This window comes from Microtus oregoni, unplaced genomic scaffold, assembly GCF_018167655.1.
Source record: "Microtus oregoni isolate MIOR12 unplaced genomic scaffold, Mior012 000052F_003, whole genome shotgun sequence".
In the NCBI taxonomy this organism is placed as follows: domain Eukaryota; kingdom Metazoa; phylum Chordata; class Mammalia; order Rodentia; family Cricetidae; genus Microtus; species Microtus oregoni.
In genome coordinates this window covers 401,106-421,763 of record NW_024543815.1, presented here as the reverse complement: position 1 = coordinate 421,763, position 20,658 = coordinate 401,106, and the positions used below count along the sequence as shown (strand labels likewise).

Below are 20,658 nucleotides of genomic sequence, written 5' to 3'. Positions count from 1 at the left end.
TTATCCCCGGATACTGTCTCTCTCTTCCTACCCCACCCAGCTTGCATCCAGAAATCCCCTACCTCCTGCATTTTCTCTTCAGGCACATAACATCCCCAAGCTCAGCCTGTTTGGGCGCTGGGACCGAATCATGAGTGCAACGGGGCGGGTGGGCAGGAGTACCAGTGTTTCAATAGCCTGCCTGCAGCAAGGTAGGCCTTTTGTTTGCGAGCTCCCTGGCCAGCAAGGAGACCGGATCCTATAAAAGAAGACCCATAGGGGAGCATTAGGAAGAAGAGATGGGCAGGCACCAATGCAAGAATTCCTCCAACAATCTGAAAAACAACCTGAAATCACCAGAATCCAGAGAACTTCCAACACGAGGACTTGAACACCTAAATGAAGAAGTAGAAAAAATTGACTTCCAAAAGTTATAGAGGCCCTTAAACAGTAGGTGAAAAAACTCCCTCAAAGAAATGTATGAGAAGAATAACAAAAAGTTTGAAGAATTGAGTAAATCTGTAAATGATATCCTAGGAAACCAAGGAAAAACAATCAAACAGATACTGGAAACAGTTCAAGACTTGAAAACTGAAATGGAGCCAAGGAAGAAAAGACAAAGCGAGGGCCGACTGGATATGGAAAATCTAGGTAAAGGAATAGAGACTACAGAAACAAGCATAACTAACACAATACAAGAGAGAGAAGAAAGAATCTCGGATTCTAAAGATAGCATAGAGAAAATAAATGTACTGATCAAAGAAAACAGCAAATCCAACAAATTCTCATCTCAAAATATCCAGGAAATATGGGACACAATAAAAAGCCCAAAGCTAAGAATAATAGAGGTAGAAGAAGGAGAAGAAGAACAGCTCAACCGTCCAGAAAATATATTTAATAAAATTATAGAAGAAAATTTTCCCAACCTAAAGAAAGATATACCTTTGAAGGTTCAAGAAGCATACAGACCACCAAATAGACTGGATCAAAAAAAAATCCCCTCACCATATAATAATCAAAACACAAAACATACAGAATAAAGAAAGAATATTAAGAGCTGCAAAGGAAAGAGGTCAAGTTACTGATAAAGGTAAACCTATCAGACTTACACCTGACTTCTCTATGGAAGCCTTGAAAGCCAGAAGGTCCTGGATAGATGTACTGCAGAAACGAAGAGACCATGGGTGCAAGCCCAGACTACTATACCCAGCCAAGCTTTCGTTCACTATCTATGGTGAAAACAAAATTTTCCAGGATAAAAACAAATTTAAACAATACAAAGCCACAAATACAGCCTTACAGAAAGTGATAGAAAGAAAATCACAAACCAAGGAGTCCAACAATACCCAAAATAACTAAGACATCTAATGACCCTTCACCAGCCCAACTTGAAGAAGGGAAACACACAATCTCTACTACCAAAAAAAAAAAAAGACCGGAGTTAACAACCACTGGTCATTAATATCACTTAATATCAATGGACTCAATACACCTATAAAAAGGCACAGGCTAAGAGATTGGATATGAAAACAGGATCCAACATTCTGCTGTTTACAAGAAACACACCGCAACCACAAAGACAGACATCTACTCAGAGTAAAGGGCTGGGAAAGGTTTACCATGCAAATGGACATAAGAAATAAGTAGATGTGGCCACACTAAATTCTAACAAAGTTGACTTCAAATTAAAATCAGTCAGAAGAGATGGAGAGTGACATTTTATACTCATAACAGGAACAAGTCATCAGGATGAAGTCTCAATCCTGAATATCTATGCCCCTAATATAAAAGCACCCACTTATGTAAAAGAAACATTACTAGAACTCGGGCAGTCATCAAACCGCACACACTAATTGTAGGAGACTTCAACACTCCACTCTCACCAATGGACAGGACAATCAGACAGAAACCTAACAGAGAAATTAGAGAATTAATGGAGGTAATGAAGCAAATGGACTTAACAGACATCTATAGAACATTCCATCCAAATAGGAAAGAATATACCTTCTTCTCTGCAGCTCATGGAACCTCCTCAAAAAATGACCACATACTCAGTAAAAAAGCAAACTTCCATAGGTACAAAAAATATTAGTAACAACCTTGTGTCTTATCAGATCACCTTGGATTAAAGTTAGAATTCAACAACAATGTTATTCCCAGAAAGCCTGCAAACTCATGGAAACTGAACAGTCAACTACTGAAACACACCTGGCTCAAGGAGGAAATAAAGAAACTAAAGTCTTCCTTGAATTCAATGAAAATAAAGACACAACATACTCAAACCTATGGGACACTATGAAAGCAGTCCTGAGAGGAAAGTTCATAGCACTAAGTGCTCACTTAAAGAAAACAGAGGAAGCGTACATTGGAGACTTAACAGCCTACCTGAAAGCTCTAGAAAAAAAAGGAGCAGACTCACCTAGGAGGAGTAGAAGACTGGAAATAATCAAACGGAGGACTGAAATCAACAAAATAGAAACACAGAAAACAATCCAAAGAATCAATGAAACAAAAAGCTGGTTCCTGGAGAAAATCAACAAGATTGATAAACCCCTATCCAAACTAATCAAACAACAGAGAGAGAACACGCAAATTAATAAGATCAGAACTGAAAAGGGGGACATAACCACAGACACAGAGGAAATTCAGAGAGTCATTAGATCTTACTACAAAAGCCTGTATGCCACAAAACTGGAAAATGTAAAAGAAATGGACACGATTTTAGATAGATACCATATACCAAAGTAAAACCAGGTGAACAATCTAAATAGACCTGTTAGTCGCAAAGAATTAGAAGCTGTTATCAAAAATCTCACTACCAAAAAAAGCCCAGGACCAGATGGTTTCAATGCGGAATTCTACCAGAACTTCCAAGAAGAGCTAATACCTATACTCCTTAATGTATTTCACAATATAGAAACAGAAGAGTCATTGCCAAATTCCTTTTATGAAGCTACAGTTACTCTGATACCAAATCCACAAAAAGACTCAACCAAGAAAGAGAATTACAGGACAATCTCACTCATGAATATCGACGCAAAAATCCTCAACAAAATACTGGCAAACCGAATCCAAGAACACATCCGAAAAATTATCCATTATGATCAGATCAAGTAGGCTTCATCCCAGAGATGCAGGGCTGGTTCAACATATGAAAATCTATCAATGTAATCCATCATAGAAATAAACTGAAAGAAAAAAACCATATCATCATCTCATTAGATGCTGAAAAAGTATTTGACAAAATTCAACATCCCTTTATGATAAAGGTCTTGGAGAGATTAGGATTACAAGGGTCATACCTAAATATAATAAAAGCTATTTACATCAAGCCGACAGCTAACATCAAATTAAATGAAGAGAAACTCAAAGCAATCCCACTAAAATCAGGAACATGACAAGGCTGTCCACTCTCTCCATACCTCTTCAATATAGTGCTTGAAGTTATAGCAATAGCAACAAGACAACATAAGGGGATCCAGGGGATTCGAATTGAAAAGGAAAAAGTTAAACTTTCTGTATTTGCAGATGATATGATAGTGTACATAAGCGACCCCAAAAACTCCACCAAATAACTCCTACAGCTGAAAAACACCTTTACCAACATGGCAGGATACAAGATCAACTCCAAAAATCAATTGCCCTCTTATACACAAAGGATAAGGAAGCAGAGAGGGAAATCAGAGAAGCATCACCTTTCACCATAGCCACAAATAGCATAAAATATCTTGGGGTAACTCTGACCAAGGAAGTGAAAGATCTATTTGACAAAAACTTTAAGTCTTTGAAGAAAGAAATTGAGGTGGATATCAGAAAATGGAAGGATATCCCTTGCTCTTGGATTGGGAGGATCAACCTCATAAAAATGGCAATTCTACCTAAGGCAATCTATAGATTCAATGCAATCTCTATCAAGGTCCCCTCAAAATTTTTCACTTTGAGATACCATCTTACACCTGTCAGAATGGCTAAAGTAAAAAACACCAATGATAGCCTTTGCTGGAGAAGTTGTGGAGAAAGGGGTACACTCACCCATTGCTGGTGGGAATGCAATCTTGTGCAACCACTCTGGAAAGCAGTGTTTCGGTTTCTCAGGAAATTCGGGATCAACCTACCCCTGGATCCAGCAATACCACTCTTGGGAATATACCCAAGAGAGGCCCTATCATACAACAAAAGTATATGCTCAACTATGTTCATGACAGCATTGTTTGTAATAGCCAGAACCTGGAAACAACCTAGATGCCCTTCAACAGAAGAATGGATGAAGAAAGTATGGAATATATACATATTAGAGTATTACTCAGCAGTAAAAGACAAGGACTTCTTGAATTTTGCATACAAATGGATGGAAATAGAAAACACTATCCTGAGTGAGGTAAGCCAGACCCAAAAAGAGGAACATGGGATGTACTCACTCATATTTGGTTTCTAGCCATAAATAAAGGACATTGAGCTTATAATTCATGTTCCTAGAGAAGCTAAATAAGAAGGTGAATCCAAAGACAAACACATAGGCATCCTCATGAATATTAATCTTCATCAGGCGATGAAAGGAAACAGAGACAGAGACCCACATGGGAGCACCGGACAGAAATCTCAAGGTCCAAATCAGGAGCAGAAGGAGACGGAGCACAAGCAAGGAACTCAGGACCACGAGGGGTGCACCCACACACTGAGACAATGGGGATGTTCTATCGGGAACTCACCAAGGCCAGCTGGCCTAGGTCTGAAAAAGCATCGGATAAATCCGGACTAGCTGAACATAGCAGACAATGAGGACTACTGAGAACTCAAGAACAATCGCAGTGGGTTTTTGATCCGACTGCACATACTGGCTTTGGGGGAGCCTAGGCAGTTTGGATGCTCACCTTATGAGACCTGGATAGAGGTGGGCGGTCCTTGGGCTTCCCACAGGTCAGGGAACCCTGATTGCTCTTCGAGCAGATGAGGGAGGGGGACTTGATTGGGGGAGGGGGAGGGAAATGGGAAGCGGTTGCGGGGAGGAGGCAGAAATCCTTAATAAATAAATAAAAATAAATAAAAATAAAAAAAGAAAATGAAAAGGAGTGAGAGTTGAAGAGGGAAGACTAATGGAAAATAAGGAAATATGGAAGTGTGGTAAAGGAACATAATAGGAGAAGGAAGACTAAAAAAGAGTGAAAAGGAAGAACAAGTAGGAGACATTAAAGAGGAGAGAAGACGGAAGAGAAGGGAAGATGGAACAAGGAGGGAAAAAGTCAGAAGGAAGAGGAAGGCAGAGGGAAGGGGATGAAAGAGGATGGGATGGAAAAAAGAGGAAAGAAGAGAAAGGACAAAGGAAGATCAGGGAAGAGTGAGAGGGCAAAGAAGGGCAAAGGAAAGAGAAATGAAAAGAGAAGACAGAAAAAGGCAAAAGAGGAGGGAAATGGAAGATAAGGCAGAAAATGAAAGAAGAAACTGAGGAGGACAGAAAAGGGAAGAGGAGGTAATGAGAGGCATACATAGATCTAATCTACGTGGGAAGTAGAAAATGATAAAAATCTGAGTAAATTGGGAAGATGGTAACTTTGGGAGAGGGTTCAAAGGGAGGGAAGAGGCAGGGAGTGAAGCAGAGAAAAATGTAAATCTCAAGAAAAAAGATGGCAAAGGAGGTAAGAAGATAGAATTTTGGAGGGGCTATTGTGAAGAGAAAAGAGGAAGGAATAGGAAAGGGGAGGGAATAGGGAAGAGAAAAGAAGGGCCAAGAAAAAGGAAAGAACATGGAGGGAAGTGGAGGAAGGAAAGATGAGAGAAGAGTAAAGTACAGGATACTTGCAGAATGAGGGAAAAGGAGAAACAGGGGGAGGAGGGAAGAGCCATAGGAAGAGATGAGGGAACAGTGAGGAGGAGGAATGAGTAAGAAAAATTATAAGAAATGAAGAATTTGGGGTGTAGACTTGAGCCAGGACGTCAGTGGGTACATCGAAGGGAATAGAGAGGAACCAGAAACCTCTGTAGGTCTGAATTTGAGTTTGGGACCTCTGAGGGAGTAAGCCTGAGTCAGATCCTCTGTGGATCTGGTGACACCTGAGCCTGGGAACTTCAAGGGAGTAGACAAGAGCCAGAAACCTTTGCAGAACTAACTCCAAGCCAAGGACCTCTGCAGGAGTGAGTACAGACCAGGATTTACAGAAACAGGTCAAAGCTAACAACCTAGGCTAGAACAGGCCTGAGATAGCAAACTCCAAGGGAGTGGAGCAAAGTTTGGGATTGCTGAGCAACCTCCAAAAATATGTAGTGACCACAGGCATAACAGGAACTGTGGCACTAACAGTACCATGAAGAACAACTATCTGAGGCTTGAATTCACTGGCACCAAAAGATTAATCAACAGAATCACTGACAGCCACAACTACACCTATTAGTAGAAAAGATGATTAGAACAGAAAGGAGGATGAATGGAACCAAATAGAAGACCCAGATATCAATCCACACATCTTCGAACACCTGATTTTGACAAAGAAGCCAAAAATATCAAATGGAAAAAAGAAAGCATATTTAACAAGTGGTGCTGGAAAATAACTGGATATCAACATGTAGAAGAATGAAAATAGACCCATATCTATCACCACGCACAAAACTCAAGACCTTAACATAAGATCAGCCACTGATCCTTATAGAAGAGAAATTGGGAAGTACACTTGAATGCATTGGCACAGGAGACTACTTCCTAAATATAACCCTAGCAGCATAGACATTGAGAGAAACAATTAATAAATGGGACCTCCTGAAACTGAAAAGCTTCTGTAAAGCAAAGGACATGGTCAACATGACAAAACGACAGGTTACTGAATAGGAAATGATCTTTACTAACCCCACATCAAACAGAGGTCTGATCTCCAAAATACATAAAGAGCTCAAAAAATTAAACACCAAAAGAACACATAATCCAATTTAAAAAAAATAGAGTATAGACCTAAACAGAGAACTCTCAACAGAGGAATCTAAAATGGCTGAATGACACTTAGGAAATGTTCAACATCCTTAGTCATCAGAGAAATGCAAATCAAAATAACTCTGAGATTCCATCTTACACCTGTAAGAATGATCAAGATCAAAAACACTGATAACAACTTAAGCTGGAGAGATTGTGGGGAAAAAGGAACACTTCAGCATTGCTGGTGGGAATGCAAGCTGGTACAACCCCTTTGGAAGTCAGTGTGGTGATTTCTCAGAAAATTAGGAAACAACCTTCCTCAAGACCCAGTAATACCACTTTTGGGTATATATTCAAAGTATGCTCAATCATACCACAAGGACATGTGCTCAACTATGTTCATAGCAGCTTTGTTTGTCATAGCCAGAACCTGGAAACAACCTAAATGCCCCTCGACCCAAGAATAGATTTTTAAAAAATGTGGTACATTTACACAATAGAGTACTACACAGCAGAAAAAATGACAGCTTGAATTTTGCAGGAATATGAATGGAGCAAGAAAACATTGTTTTGAGTGAGGTAACCCAGACACAGAAAATAATTATCACATATACTCACTAATAGGTGATTTTTTTAACATAAAGCAAAGAAAACCAGCCTACAAACCACAATCCCAGAGACCTTAGACAACAATGAGGACACTAAGAGAGACTTACATAGACCTAATCTACATGGGAAGTAGAAACTACAAAAAGATCTGAGTAAATTGGGAGCATAGGGACCCTGGGGGAGGGCTGAACGGGGGAGGGGAGAGGCAGGGAGGAAAGCAGAGAAAAATGTAGAGCTCAATAAATATATTTTAAAAATTGTCTGTCAGATACTCTAACCCTCAGTGAAAGTCGGTTGCCCCAACATTGCAAATGAGACTTTGGGTGACTGTCCAGGTAGTCAGCCCGTTGTTTCTATCATTTCTTGTACCTTTAGGAAGTAGCTTGCTTGCCTTTCCCTCTTACTCAGGTAACATTAGTTTCCTCCTCAAGTATTTGATGGGGTTGAAGACTAGACAGTCATGGCTAATATCCTCTCGTAACATAGCTAAGGCATTTTAGGTATAAGACTTAGACTCCTCAGGATAGAACAACTATTAAAATCTGTTATTTGCTAATCACTTTAGATTGGACATTTAGCACATGTTTCTTGCCTGATGTTTGTGATAGTAGTAGTTCTATTTTTGTGTATGTTTTTGCCCTTTTTCCTGAATAATACTTGGTCTTTGTTATTATTGGTTACAGTTTTGTACTAGGTTTAGAAGCCTCTTCTTTAGAGAAAAGGAGGAGGTGTTTTGGTAATTCATTCCACCAATAGGTTTTGGGGTGCTGGCCCATCAGGGTGTTGACTGAGGTACTACATGTGGACTGATAAGTGCAGACAGGGTGTATGCTCACTCTCTCATGTGGTGGTTAGAGATCTGATCAAGCTTCCTGTGTCCCTAGGGCAGAAGACCATGCCAGCTCTCTACCTTTATTGTGTGAGTATTCCCAAATAAATATTTGTTGTCCTTTATTCCAGTCTATTGTGACTTCCTTACTTACACCTACAATAGGGGTTGAAATTTCTACCTTCATCATCCTACTGTCCCAGAGGAGTCTCAGAATTAAACTGAAATAACATAGAAAAGTGTAATTCAGGCTTTGTTTGAAATGGAAGAAGCCTACATAAAGAAATTTCTACCAGGGCTGGAGATGGCTCCGTGTGCAAGAGTGGGGAGCCGGGTTTTCACTTCTATCATCCATGTAAAGCATCAGGCATGGCTGTGGACACATGTTAGCCACGGGACTGCGGGGGAGAAGAAGCATATAAGCCAGAAGAAGGCATCAGACACTTGCAGCCTGAGTTCTATGTGGTTGTGAGTTACCCCGTATGGGTTCTGGGACCCACATGCAGGTCCTCTGCTAGAGCAGCCAGCGCTCTTAACTGCTGACCCATCTCTCCAGCCCTGTTCTTAGTGACTTTAAATGTGTTTTCTTCGATGAAGGAGAAAATCTGTAATATGCAGACATGGGTGTCAAACGTATTGTGCAGTTTGAGGGCTTCTGGAAACACCTCTGCCTCAGCTGTCATAAACTTCTGTATTAATTTCTCTAGCCTTAGGTTCTATAGCAGGAGTGGGGCTGTTTGCCATGCCATTCACACAAGGACTTAGCTAGTCCTCTGCACTGGGCTGTTACCTTTTGCGGTAGTTTGAACATGATTGGCACCCATAATCTCATAGGGGGTGGCACCATTAGGAGGTGTGGCTTTATTGGAATGGGTATGGCCTTGTTGGAGGAAGTGTGTCCGTGTGGGGGGTGGACTTTAAGGGGAATGTGATAGTTTAAATGTAATTGCCCCTCATAATCTCACAGAGAGTGACACTATTAGGAGGTGTGACTTTGTTGAAGTGGGTATGCTCTTGTTGGAAGAAGTGTGTTACTTTGAGGCATTGAGGTTTTCTATGCTTAGGATACTGCTCAGTATCTCAGTTGACTTCCTGTTGCCTGCAAGATATAGGACTTTCAACTACTCCAGCACCATGTCTGCTGCACGCTGCCATGATCCCCATGACGATGATAATAGCCTGAACCTCTGAAACTAAGCAAACCACCTCAATTAAATGATTTCCTTATAAGAGTTGCCATGGTCATTATGTCTCTTCACAACCCTGGAAACCCTGCAACACCTGCCAATGCGATGAGGTACACCTGTGCTTCTGCAAACCTCTTGGTCACCAGACCAACGTAGCCCGGTAGCAAAATGTATGGGTAAAGGAGAGAAGGTGGCTCATCTCCTAGAACAGAAGAGGGGCATATCCAGGTCCTGAAAACAATGCTGATTTATGTTGTAGAAGCAGAGCCACGAGCTGTCTTTCTTCATGTTCTACTTTAACACACGGGACCCCTGCACTGAAGATTTTCAAAACTCATTCAGGGTGGCTGTGGTGGCACATGGCTTGGATTGCCACTCAGGCAGCAGAGGCAGGTGGATCCTTGAGTCTGAGGCTGGCCAATGATCCATAGTTCCATAGTGAGACCCTGTACTAAAACAAAACCCCCAATACACAATAATTCTCCCAGGACAGGGACCTTGTTCAATGGTATGCCTTGCCTAGCATGCCCACATCCCTTGGTTCAATCCTTACGATGACACCACAACCAAAAAACAAAACAAAACAAAAAATCACCCACACCAAAATGGCTGAAATCTACCTGTGTGTGATCATTTGAATGCTAAATGTCCCCACAGGCTGCTGGGCCTGAGCACTTGGTCCAAGGCTGCTTTGGAAGACCGGAACCTTTAGTAGCCTTGCTGATGAAAATTAATAACTTGAATCTTTTATTTATTTTTTATTTTTAATTGAAAGAATTTCTGCCTCCTCCCAACCTCCCATTTCCTTCCCCCTACCCCACTCTTCTCCTCCTCCCCGACCTCTCTCCCCCTCCCTCTCCAGTCCAAAGAGCAGTCAGTGTTCCCTGCCCTGTGGTAAGTCCTAGGTCCTCCCCGCTCCATCCAGGTCCAGAAAGGTGACCATCCAAAAAGGCTAGGCTCCCACAAAGCCAGTGCATGCAGTAGAATCAAAACCAAGTGCCATTGTCCTTGGCTTCTCATCAGCCCTCATTGTCTGCCATGTTCAGAAAGTCCGGTTTTATCCCCTGCTTTTTCAGTCACAGTCCAGCTGGCCTTGGTGAGCTCGCAATAGATCAGCCCCACTTTCTCAGTGGGTGGGTGCACCCCTCATGGTCCTGACTTCCTTGCTCATGTTCTCCCTCCTTCTGCTCCTCATTGGAACCTTGGGAGCTCAGTCCAGGGCTCCAGTGTGGATCTCTGTCTCTATTTCCATCCATCGCCAGATGAAGGTGAAAGACCCCAGTGGTGGGCAGTCTTTCAGGCTGAGGAGACCCTCCCAAGGAACAGCGAGTCACTCTTCGGATGCAAATAGCAAGAGGCTTTATTCAGTACACAGGTACCTGGGGCGACTTAGTCTCTCGAAAGACAAAGCGCGCCTGCAGACTGGGGGAAGGTCTTTTTATAGGAAAGAGGGCAGCAGAAGCAGATTACAGAAGCAAATGCATTGTTAGTGGTCAGTTGGAATGGGGCAAGGGGCACAGGTGGTTTTTCCTTTCCCAGCACAGATGTATGGGAACAGATATCCTGTTTCCCTTTTGTTCTTTCTTTCCTTTTACAGCACAGATGTATGGCAACAGATTTCCTGTTAATTGATGTCCTGTCCTAATCTATGGATATAAATATCCTGTTCTGCAGCCAGGGACCCTGACCTTACTCTGCACTTACAGTCGTTCGTCAAAAGCTTTGTGAAATGACGTTACAGCAGCTAAGCTGGGATCTTTCATAGGGGGAGTCGTCTCTTCTGTGAATTGCTGATATTCTAAGTTGGGCATATGTGCTGACTATAGGCATCCGGGTTCCCTAAGCAAACGGGATGTTCTCATGGGAGCAGGCCAGCTGCGGGTTCTGGGAGGGGGTATCCAGAGGGCCTTCCACTTTTCCTGTTTCTAGTTTGGCTCCTTATCGCTTGGGGCCAGATGGCTGACCGGCTGACCGCAGATATCTTACCTGGCTTCTCCGCCCTTGTTCTCAAGTCGAACTTCCCTGCTCTAATGTTACTTGTGTTGCTCCAAAGTTTAAGCCTGGCGTTGCTGCTGCTTAGCTGTTTGTCTATACTGTGGGGGTCTTTCAAAGGTTCTATGGTGATATGCAAGATATTCATCAGTATGGCTATAGGATAGGGTCATTTCAGGTTCCCTATCCTCAGCTGCACAAGGAGGTAACTGGGGACATCACCCTGGGCACCTGGGAGCCCCTCTAGGTTCAAGTCCCTTGCCAACCCTAAGATGGCTCCCTTAATTAAGTTATGTGATTCCCTGCTCCTCTATCCGAACTTCCTTTCTCCCAATCATCCCGTTTCCTCAAGTTCCCCCCATTCTCCCCTTCTTACTTTTCTCTCCTCATCTCCCCTTACCCCTGTCCCACCCCACCCCCAAGTTTCCAATTTTTTGCCCGGCAATCTTGTCTAGAGAGATGGCTCAGCGGTTAAGAGCACTGAGTGCTCTTCCAAAGGACCTGAGTTCGATTCCCAGCAACCACATGGTGGCTCACAACCATCTGTAATGAGGTCTGGTGTCCTCTTCTAGCCTGAAGGCATATATGCAAACAGATTAATGTATCCATAATAAATAAATATTTTAAAAAAAATTCTACGGCCATACCACCCTGAACGTGCCTGATCTCGTCACTTGAATTTTTATGTATCTGGTCCTGGTTCTCTCCACTCTCAGGTTCCTGACTGTGATACAATGTGACAAGCTGCCTATGCCAGGATGCCTTCCCCCTCCCTGAAGGACTGTATCCTTTCTAACTGTAAGACAGACTAGGCCCCTCCCCCTTGCCCTTCAGTCACCTCTGGGCTGATCTGGTCCTATCAGCAAGGACCATCCCTTGTATGTTGATTCAGATGCGTTCAAATGCCTTTCTTGTCGAAGGTGACATTTTCTTCTGAGACGATAAGACACAAATGAAGACAAGCCAGCCAAGTTTAGAGACTATTTCCATTTCTTAAAGGAATATGAATTTATGATTTGATGTTCAAAATAGAACTTCTGCATCTCAGAAAATATATTTGTTTACATACATACAAACTGTAGCTGAAACCCGCGAGTGGCCCGCCCAGATTTTCTCTCAGTGCACACACAATGATGTCTGTACTTTCCTTCCAGGACCAGTGGGTTTTTTCATCCATCCTCCACAAGATTTTCTTTGTGTCGCTCTGGCTGTCCTAGAACTCATTCTGTAGACTAGGCTGGCCCAGAGCTCAGAGATCTACTGAAATCTGCCTCTTAGGTGCTGGGGTTAAAGGTGTGCACCACCTTGCCCAGTTCAGTGCCAGGGGAGTTTGGTCAGAATAATCCCCCAGGCCTTGCCCACTGCATTTACAGATTGCAGGATTGCATTTAGAGTCCCCTGCATGGTGTTCCCATTTTCCCTAACTGCAGGGGCCACCCTTTCACTGCTTAGAGTCTTTTATGTTCAACAAGCACGTGCTGCATAATTAACCCCAGAATTCCGGTGCCCAGGTGCAGTCCTATGGTGATGCTGGAGCATCGGTGCATAGTGCACACCTAAAAACTGTGTGGTGCAGCAGGATTTGGTGAAACACTGAACCAAAAGACAGAAAGCTGCCGGCCTTGAGCACACAGGGCAGCGAAAGCCAGAGCAGAGACACCAGGGCATCAAGTGGGTTCAGATTTTATTTTCTGGGGGGAAGATTTTCTGTTAGTCAGACGTGGATTTTCACTTAGCTGGAGTTGATTTATTCGGTTTGCAAGCTGTCCGTTTCCCCACTGCTTTATTATCAGAGGCTTAGAGACCATTGGTCGTTTTGAAGGGGTCCAAAGCCGCTTTGATCTGGTTTTTAGAGATAATGTAGAAAATGGTTTAACAGGATGAAGTGGACTTCACCTCTCCCAGGTGGAAGTTTACATCTAAACCAAAGTCTTGAGCCCTGGCAGCCATTCAGGCCTGGTGCCCCGTCCAGTTATTCAGGATCTGAAGAGCTTCTACCTGTATGAATCATGGGTGAGAGAAAAGAAGGAGACCAAGCAAGATTCAGTTGTCGAGGTCTCCGTTTATTAGGGTAATGGTTGAGGCTTATATAGCCCTTGAATGAGGAACTTGGCTTGGGGTGGGGGGTAGGGGTAAGAAGGAACTTTGCCAGGGTAGCAAAGGTCACCAGTCAGCACACCTAGTGTAAACAGAAACATTCTTTTTGTGATTCTGTTAACAAACAGTTCTCAAAATAGCTGGGATGTGGGGCTCTCTGCAAACATCCTTAGGACAATGGTCCCTGCTATCATCTTAGGACAATGGTCCCTGCTATCATCTTTAGGACAATGGTCCCTGACAGTGCCCCTCCCACTATTTCACAGCATACCCCCACACGTGGGGTTGTACCAAACTCAAGGGCAGCGGAGCCTGGATGTGCTGCAGCTTGAGCTTTGAGAAGCTGGCTTGCTCCAGGGCCTTCCAGCTCTCTCTCGTTAGGTTGCATCCATCAAACAGAAGGAACCAGGCAGAAGCCAAGACCTGTTGCCAGGCGAAATTCCAGGTGGACCGCTCATCTGCCACGTGCTCCAAGAAGAAGTAAGCGCCTCCCTGAAAAAGAACATGCACACACACATTTTAAAGATACTGATTGTGGGAAAACAGCTTTACAAGATGTGTGAAGCATCAAATTTCAGTACCTGAGGCCAACTTTGAGAATTCACCGGTAAATTATAATGGAGTTAGGTAATAGGTAATGTAGTTTGAATTTCAGTCACATTTTATACAGCACTAGCTGGTAAGATAGCCCATGCCTGGAATCTCCACACAAGAGAGCCTAAGGCAGGATGATCTGAAGTGACAGCTTAGCTGGCCCAGTCACAGTGGGACCACATCTTCAGACCTGGAACTTGGTCTGTAGACCAGACTGGCCTTGAATTTAGAGATCTGCCTCCCTTTGCCTCCAGGCTGCTGGGCACCACCACCACCCAGACAAAAGGAGCTTTTTAAAAGGAGCTGCCAATCTAAGAAATACACATACATTTCTGTGGACATACAGGATGCATAATCACTGAAATAGAAAGCACTCAGTGTGGTCTACCCTTACCACACTCATCCCCCTTAACAGGGTTACTTGTAGCAGAACAAACACCTACAATCCCCAGCACTCAGGAAGCTGGGTCAGGGGGATTGCTGCAAGCTTGAGGCCATCTTGGGCTACATCTACACTCTTTCAGAAAACACAGCCAATCATATTAAGTTCTATTACTGCCACTGTTTTTGTTTTAGTTTTGAAACAGGGTCTCATGGTACAACTTTATTGGCCTTTCACTTGCAATAACCCAGCCTGGACTTGAACTCACAGAGATCCACCTGCTTCTGCATCCTAGTGCTGGGGTTAAAAACAACATGCCTTTTAATCTTTTAATGATGTCTGGCCCATCTTTGGTTTTACCCACGAGGGAACGGAGTCCAAGAAACAGTCTATAAGTGTCAGAAAGAAATTCTAAACTTCTATATGTTACTCCAGAACTTTCTCAGAAACATGTTTATTTTTGAAAGTGTAGAAAATACAGAAATGTTTTAGAGCCAAATCACAGTGGCCCACATCTGTAATTCCAGCACTTGGGAGGTGGAGACAGAAGGATAAGAAGTTCAAAGTTGCCGTGCCAGCATGGCAACTGGAGTTCCCTGAGCGAGGGACATCAGGATTAGCACACAGCACAACTTCAGGTTCTGCAGACAAGCCTTTATTCCACTTTCTCACACAGTATATACAGCCCTCAGCAGGGGAGGCCACGCCAGCAAAAGCAGAAAGCTCATCACCTTAACTCACATGGCTTAGGGGTAAACATCCTTAGAAACATTGCTGAAAACAAAAGATTGTTCCTGTTTTAGTTCTTGTTTTCAGAACAACCAACCACAAGAGTGCAAAACAGATCATGTGGGGGTGCAAAGGCCTGTCCTCAAGGGACCCAACCAAAGTCAGTTTTAGAGACATAGTAAGTTTGAGTCAAGTTTGCCTTACCCGAGAACCTGTCTTAAAAACAACAACAAAAAAAAAAGGATTGGAGACATGACTTAAAACAAAAAAGTATTGGAGAGATGACTCAGGTTGAGAGAGCTGGCTGTTCTTGCAGAGGAAGGTTCTGTTCCTAGTACCCGTATCAGTTGGTTCACAACCGCACATAACTCCAGTTCTGGGGATCCAATGTTCTCTGGCCTCCATGGGACCTGCACACACATGGTGCATATAACTCAATCAAGTATGCACAGACATATACATGAAAAATAGAAAAAGAAGAAAAGAGAAAACCAGTCATGGTCCATATTACATGTAAACTGGCAATTGTTCCTAACATTAAGTCTGTACCACACGCTGTTTATAATCTTTATTTTACTTCCTATCTGTTAGGCTTCTCCCAGTTTTTCACTGTAACCAGCATTAATGTCTACCAATCTTGGGAGCACTTGTAATTATTCCCAAACAGATACATTGTTTTTAAAAGCAGGGCTGAGTAGGTGGTGGGTGCCTTTTAACACACCTTGGTAGAAGATTTCAAATTGCCCTTTGGAAAAACTGACTCACCTTTACACTGGAGCTAGCAATATCTGTGAAAGTTGTGCCTTAGGGTTTCCACTGCTATAAAGAGACCCCGGCCTGCTTCCCACCCCCCCCCTTCCCCTCAGCCTGGCGCTGGACACAGCCTGCAGCACCTAGAAGACACTGTGTGTGCTGCTGACCTTGATCCTCCTGCCTCTGCAGGCCCTGGGGCTGGGGCTGTAGGTGTGAGTCATGGCATCTAGCTAATAGAATCACACTGTAATAAAATGACTGCTCATTAATGGGAAAAAGCAGTTGTTTCCATGAGCAAGCAAGGATGGATATCAACAGGCAGACCTAAAAGGAATCCAAGTACACAAGCTTTCTAGGAAAAAGATTTTCTATCTACTAAGAACCTTAAAGATAAGTGTATTTTTACCTGAGTGTTCATGTGTGAGTGCCCATTTGTAGGGGGTTTGTGTGGAGGTCAGAGGACAACTTCCGGTATATGGCTTCTCACGGCAGTCTCCACTTTTGACACAGCATCTCTCATCGGCTGGATTTCTCCACATTGGCTAGGCTAACTGGCTAGTGGCCTCACAGATCTGCCAGTTTCCAACTCCCCTGTTCTGGATTTAGTATGTGGGCACATGAATGTGTACATACACACGTGTGTGGACAACAACAGTCGTTAAACGCAGGCAGTCTTTCTCCAAAAGGAGAGTCTACGCAAGGAAACTTGCCAGGCTTCTCTTATTTTTGTATCTATCATTGCTCCTTCACAGTCTTGCTGTTTTACTGTTGCGCTTTGGTCCTCAGGATTCTGAGACTCCTGTGCTCATGTTTGCTACACAAATGCTTCATAAATGCATTAACACCAAGTCCCTCTTTTTGTTTAAAATTTTCATTACATTAATTTAGTCTGAGTGTGAAAGCACAGTGTGTGTGTAAGTGTGTGCACATGTGTTCTCTTTTCCCACCATGTGGACCTCAGGGCAGCAGACTTGACCGCAGTGCCTTTGCTGGCTGTACTATCTTACTGGTCACCTCCCCCTCTTCTGTCTTTCTGTTGTTATTCCTTGACTTTCAAAACAACCTCACAACATCACCTGGTTGGTCTCAAGCTCATTACATAGCAAAGTCATCCTGGCACTAGCTGGTCTTGAACTCCCAGTCCTCCTGCCTTGAATTGCCATTACAGGTGTGTTCCACCACATCTGGCTTCTACTCTTCTCCGTTAAAAACAAACAAAAACAAAAACCTTTTAATTCACTAGCAAAATGTTCCCAGGCACTGACTGTAAGTGCTGGAAATACAGGAGCTGTCGAAGGAGAGTAGGAACCTACCTTCAGGTGCTGTGTAGATCAAACTGCGTTATTTCATTCATAATGCAAATGACACCCAGGGCGGCATTTCATCCTTCGGTTTTACTCAGCCAGTGATGATGAGTGATATTGCCTTTAGGGGAGAAACTGCACTTTGATTTTCACCTGCACCCCACGTGGGGCATGAACATGCTACCTGAGCAGCTCTGTGCATTTCCGAGGAAAGAGTCCATCTCCCTTTTGCCGGCCTTTGTCACATGCTACTCTGGCCCTGGCCACCCAAAGGCAGGGGTCCGGATAGAATTCAGTTTAGAGATGTAGTTATCTCAAATGATACAGAGAAGTTCAAATAAAACATATGTTTAAGAGTAGAAAACCAAATTCCCTAGTAAAAACGAAAAACCAAACATGTCATTTCCTCAGGCTAGGGCAGGACACAGGAAGGAAAAGCAGAGAGATGGGCTTTGCTATGTCTGTGAATAATCTGGGAGCTTGGCGGGGGGTGGGGGTGGGGGAGCAAACTTTGCCTGGGTGTTGAGATTTGGAAATCTGTGCAGGCATGCAGCTGAGAACACTTGGGACACATGAGACTGTTGGAAAGGATATGTGTGTGGAAAGACAGCCGAGAGAGAGATCCTCAGTGTCTAGGGACAGCAAAGGGGCAGAAATGCCGAAATCTGGAAGATGACACTGGGCAGCAATATTTTCACTGAAGAGCTGGACCTGGGCAGGGTGTGGTGGTGCGTGTCTTTAATACAGTACTTGGGAGGCAGATCTCTGTGAGTTCACAGCCACCCTGGTCTACTTACAGAGTTTCAGGCCAGCTTAGCGCAATTCAGTGAGAATGAGACCTGGATTCAAAAACGTTAAAGCCATTGCTGTGTATCTTGGTGCATCTCTTAAACCTCTTTTCTGGAAGGATGATCATAAGTATCTTCTTAAGAGGGTCATGGTTAGGGTAAACTGAGGCTGTCATGATGATCTGGGTTCCATTAAGCAACCATAGATGCTAACAAAGACAACGGAGGCCATGTCAGTGTGTGTGAGGCGTGGCTACGGATCTTTACCTGCTAGTTTGATCACTGTGCACCTGTCCTTGTGCCAGAGAGACTATGCTGAGCTCTCAGCCTCCGAGACACTGACTTTCACTGGGTTTATGTGTTTACCACCACACCCAGCCAACTTTTTAATAGCTACAGCGTTCCTGACTATGTGACTCCCATCCACAGACAGGTTTTCTCCTGTTTCCACTAATGCCAATGTTCCGTTAATGACTAACCTTGTGATGGACAAGGTTTTGCACATGTGTAGCTGTAGATAAATTCTAGTAGATAAAATTATGCTCACTTGATACTTTGATATGTCTAGTGTCTTCAAAAACTTTTGCTGTATGAGAGCCCCATCCCAAATCCACCCCAGTACCTAGACTATGTCTCAGACAGTGTCACAGTTAAAAATGGCCTCTAGGTCTTTCTCATACAATGACTATTTTAATTTATGTTCCTGATCTTGCCCAGTTGCTCATCTTGGTTTTTGTTTGTTTGTTTGTTTACTCTGACCAGTTTTAAGAAACAAAATCATTGTCCTTAGTAACTTGCCAATTTTTGTTTGTTTTGATTTTTGAGACAGGGTCTTGGTGTGCAGCCTTGGCTGGCCTAGGCTTCACTATGTAGACCAGGCTGGCCTCAAACTCATAGAGATCAGCCTGCCTCTGCCTCCCCAGTGCTGGCACTTGTAATGTTTTTTAATTTGGGGGGCATGAACCCTTCAGCTGTTCTGGGAGCTACTGTTACCAAGTTCAACATTTGAGCTGTCCTGCAGGCTCCTCTCGCCTCTGCAGGAGCTTAGAATGTTTTACATTTTGATTTGTCAGTCCTTACCTTTGTAGTTATTCGCCACTCTTTTTCTTTAAAAAAAAAAAAAAAGTCCTTCCTTATTTTTTTTAAGTGTACCTTTTAGTTTAGAATATACCGGAAATTGACAGGACCACCCTTGGGGTTAGGGTTAGGGTTAGTCCTCCCCCATCTGTCACTCACTGGCCTCAGCACTCGGCACACCTTCTCAAGAATCTTCTCCTGGTTCTTCACCAGGCACAGCACGAGGGTGCTGACCACCACATCCACAGAGCCATCAGCCACCTGGCTCATGTTCTCCTCAGCCGCCACAACGAAGCGCTCGAACTGCAGCTGCTGGTTCTCTGAGACGCTCTTGAGCAAAAACTTCTCGAAGTTGGGATTAGGGTCGACACAGGTCACCCTGCACCCGGGAGGATAGAACTTAAAGTTGGCCCCCCGTGCCACAGTCCACCTCCAGCAGCAACAGCTTCCCCGAGGCGCCTGCGAACTCCGGCAGGTTGCTGAAAAGCTCTTTCTTTATGCTTGCCATCTGCTGGTTGTATATCACCGAGAACTGCCACAGCATGTAGGGAAAGCACTTCTTGCATATTCGGTTCCACATGCCTAAAAGGTTCAGCAGATACATGGGAAATGCCAGAATGCCGACAACCAGCCGGAGGACCAGGATGGCAAGCTTCATGGCAGCGAATGGAGGAGAAAGGGCCACAGCTGGGAACAGTCCCCTTGAGGAGCAGGGCGCAGGCTCTGGGCCATGTTCCAGAGCCAATCAGGAAGGAAGGTGGCACCTGCTAAGCAGAAAAACAAAACCCAAGATTCCCTCCCCCACCCCACCTCACCCCATCCTACCCCATCTACCCCACCTACCCCACCTACCCCACCCAGGAGATAAGACCGAATTTGGCACAGCTGGGTGCGCAATGGCCCAGGGCTGTCCCTCGTGTTTCCTCAGGAGAGTTGCAGCTAGAACTCCAGTCTGGTCCTGCCTGGCCTTGTTTGGGTCTAGAGGCAGTGGCAGGGTTCCTGCTGTGGTTTGTTATAAGCAGGGTCCTTTTACCTCGCCCACTCAGCCAGTCGGCAAGTCTGTCCTGAGGAGAGTCCATGCGTGGATTAGAGCACCACGGGGATGCTTGACTGAGATCCCACTATCATAATTTAGTCACCACCTTTCTTCTCTCCCCACTGCATCCCACCAAGGTCGTTTTTTTCTTTTTCTTTTCTTCTTCTTCTTCTTCTTCTTCTTCTTCTTCTTCTTCTTCTTCTTCTTCTTCTTCTTCTTCTTCTTCTTCTTCTTCTTCCTCCTCCTCTTTCTCCTCCTCCTCCTCCTCCTCCTCCTCCTCCTCCTCCTCCTCCTCCTCCTCCTCCTCCTCCTCCTCCTCCTCTTCCTTCTTTTTGGTTTTGATTTTTTGAGACAGGGTTTCTATGTAGCTTTGGAGCCTGTCCTGGAACTAGCTCTTGTAGAGC

At 44.0% G+C, this 20,658-nt stretch overlaps 1 pseudogene; it reads right to left on the bottom strand.

The window, feature by feature from the left end:
- Positions 1–13,846: 13,846 nt before the first annotated feature.
- Positions 13,847–19,876, bottom strand: LOC121437396 (annotated as a pseudogene).
- Positions 19,877–20,658: the final 782 nt, after the last annotated feature.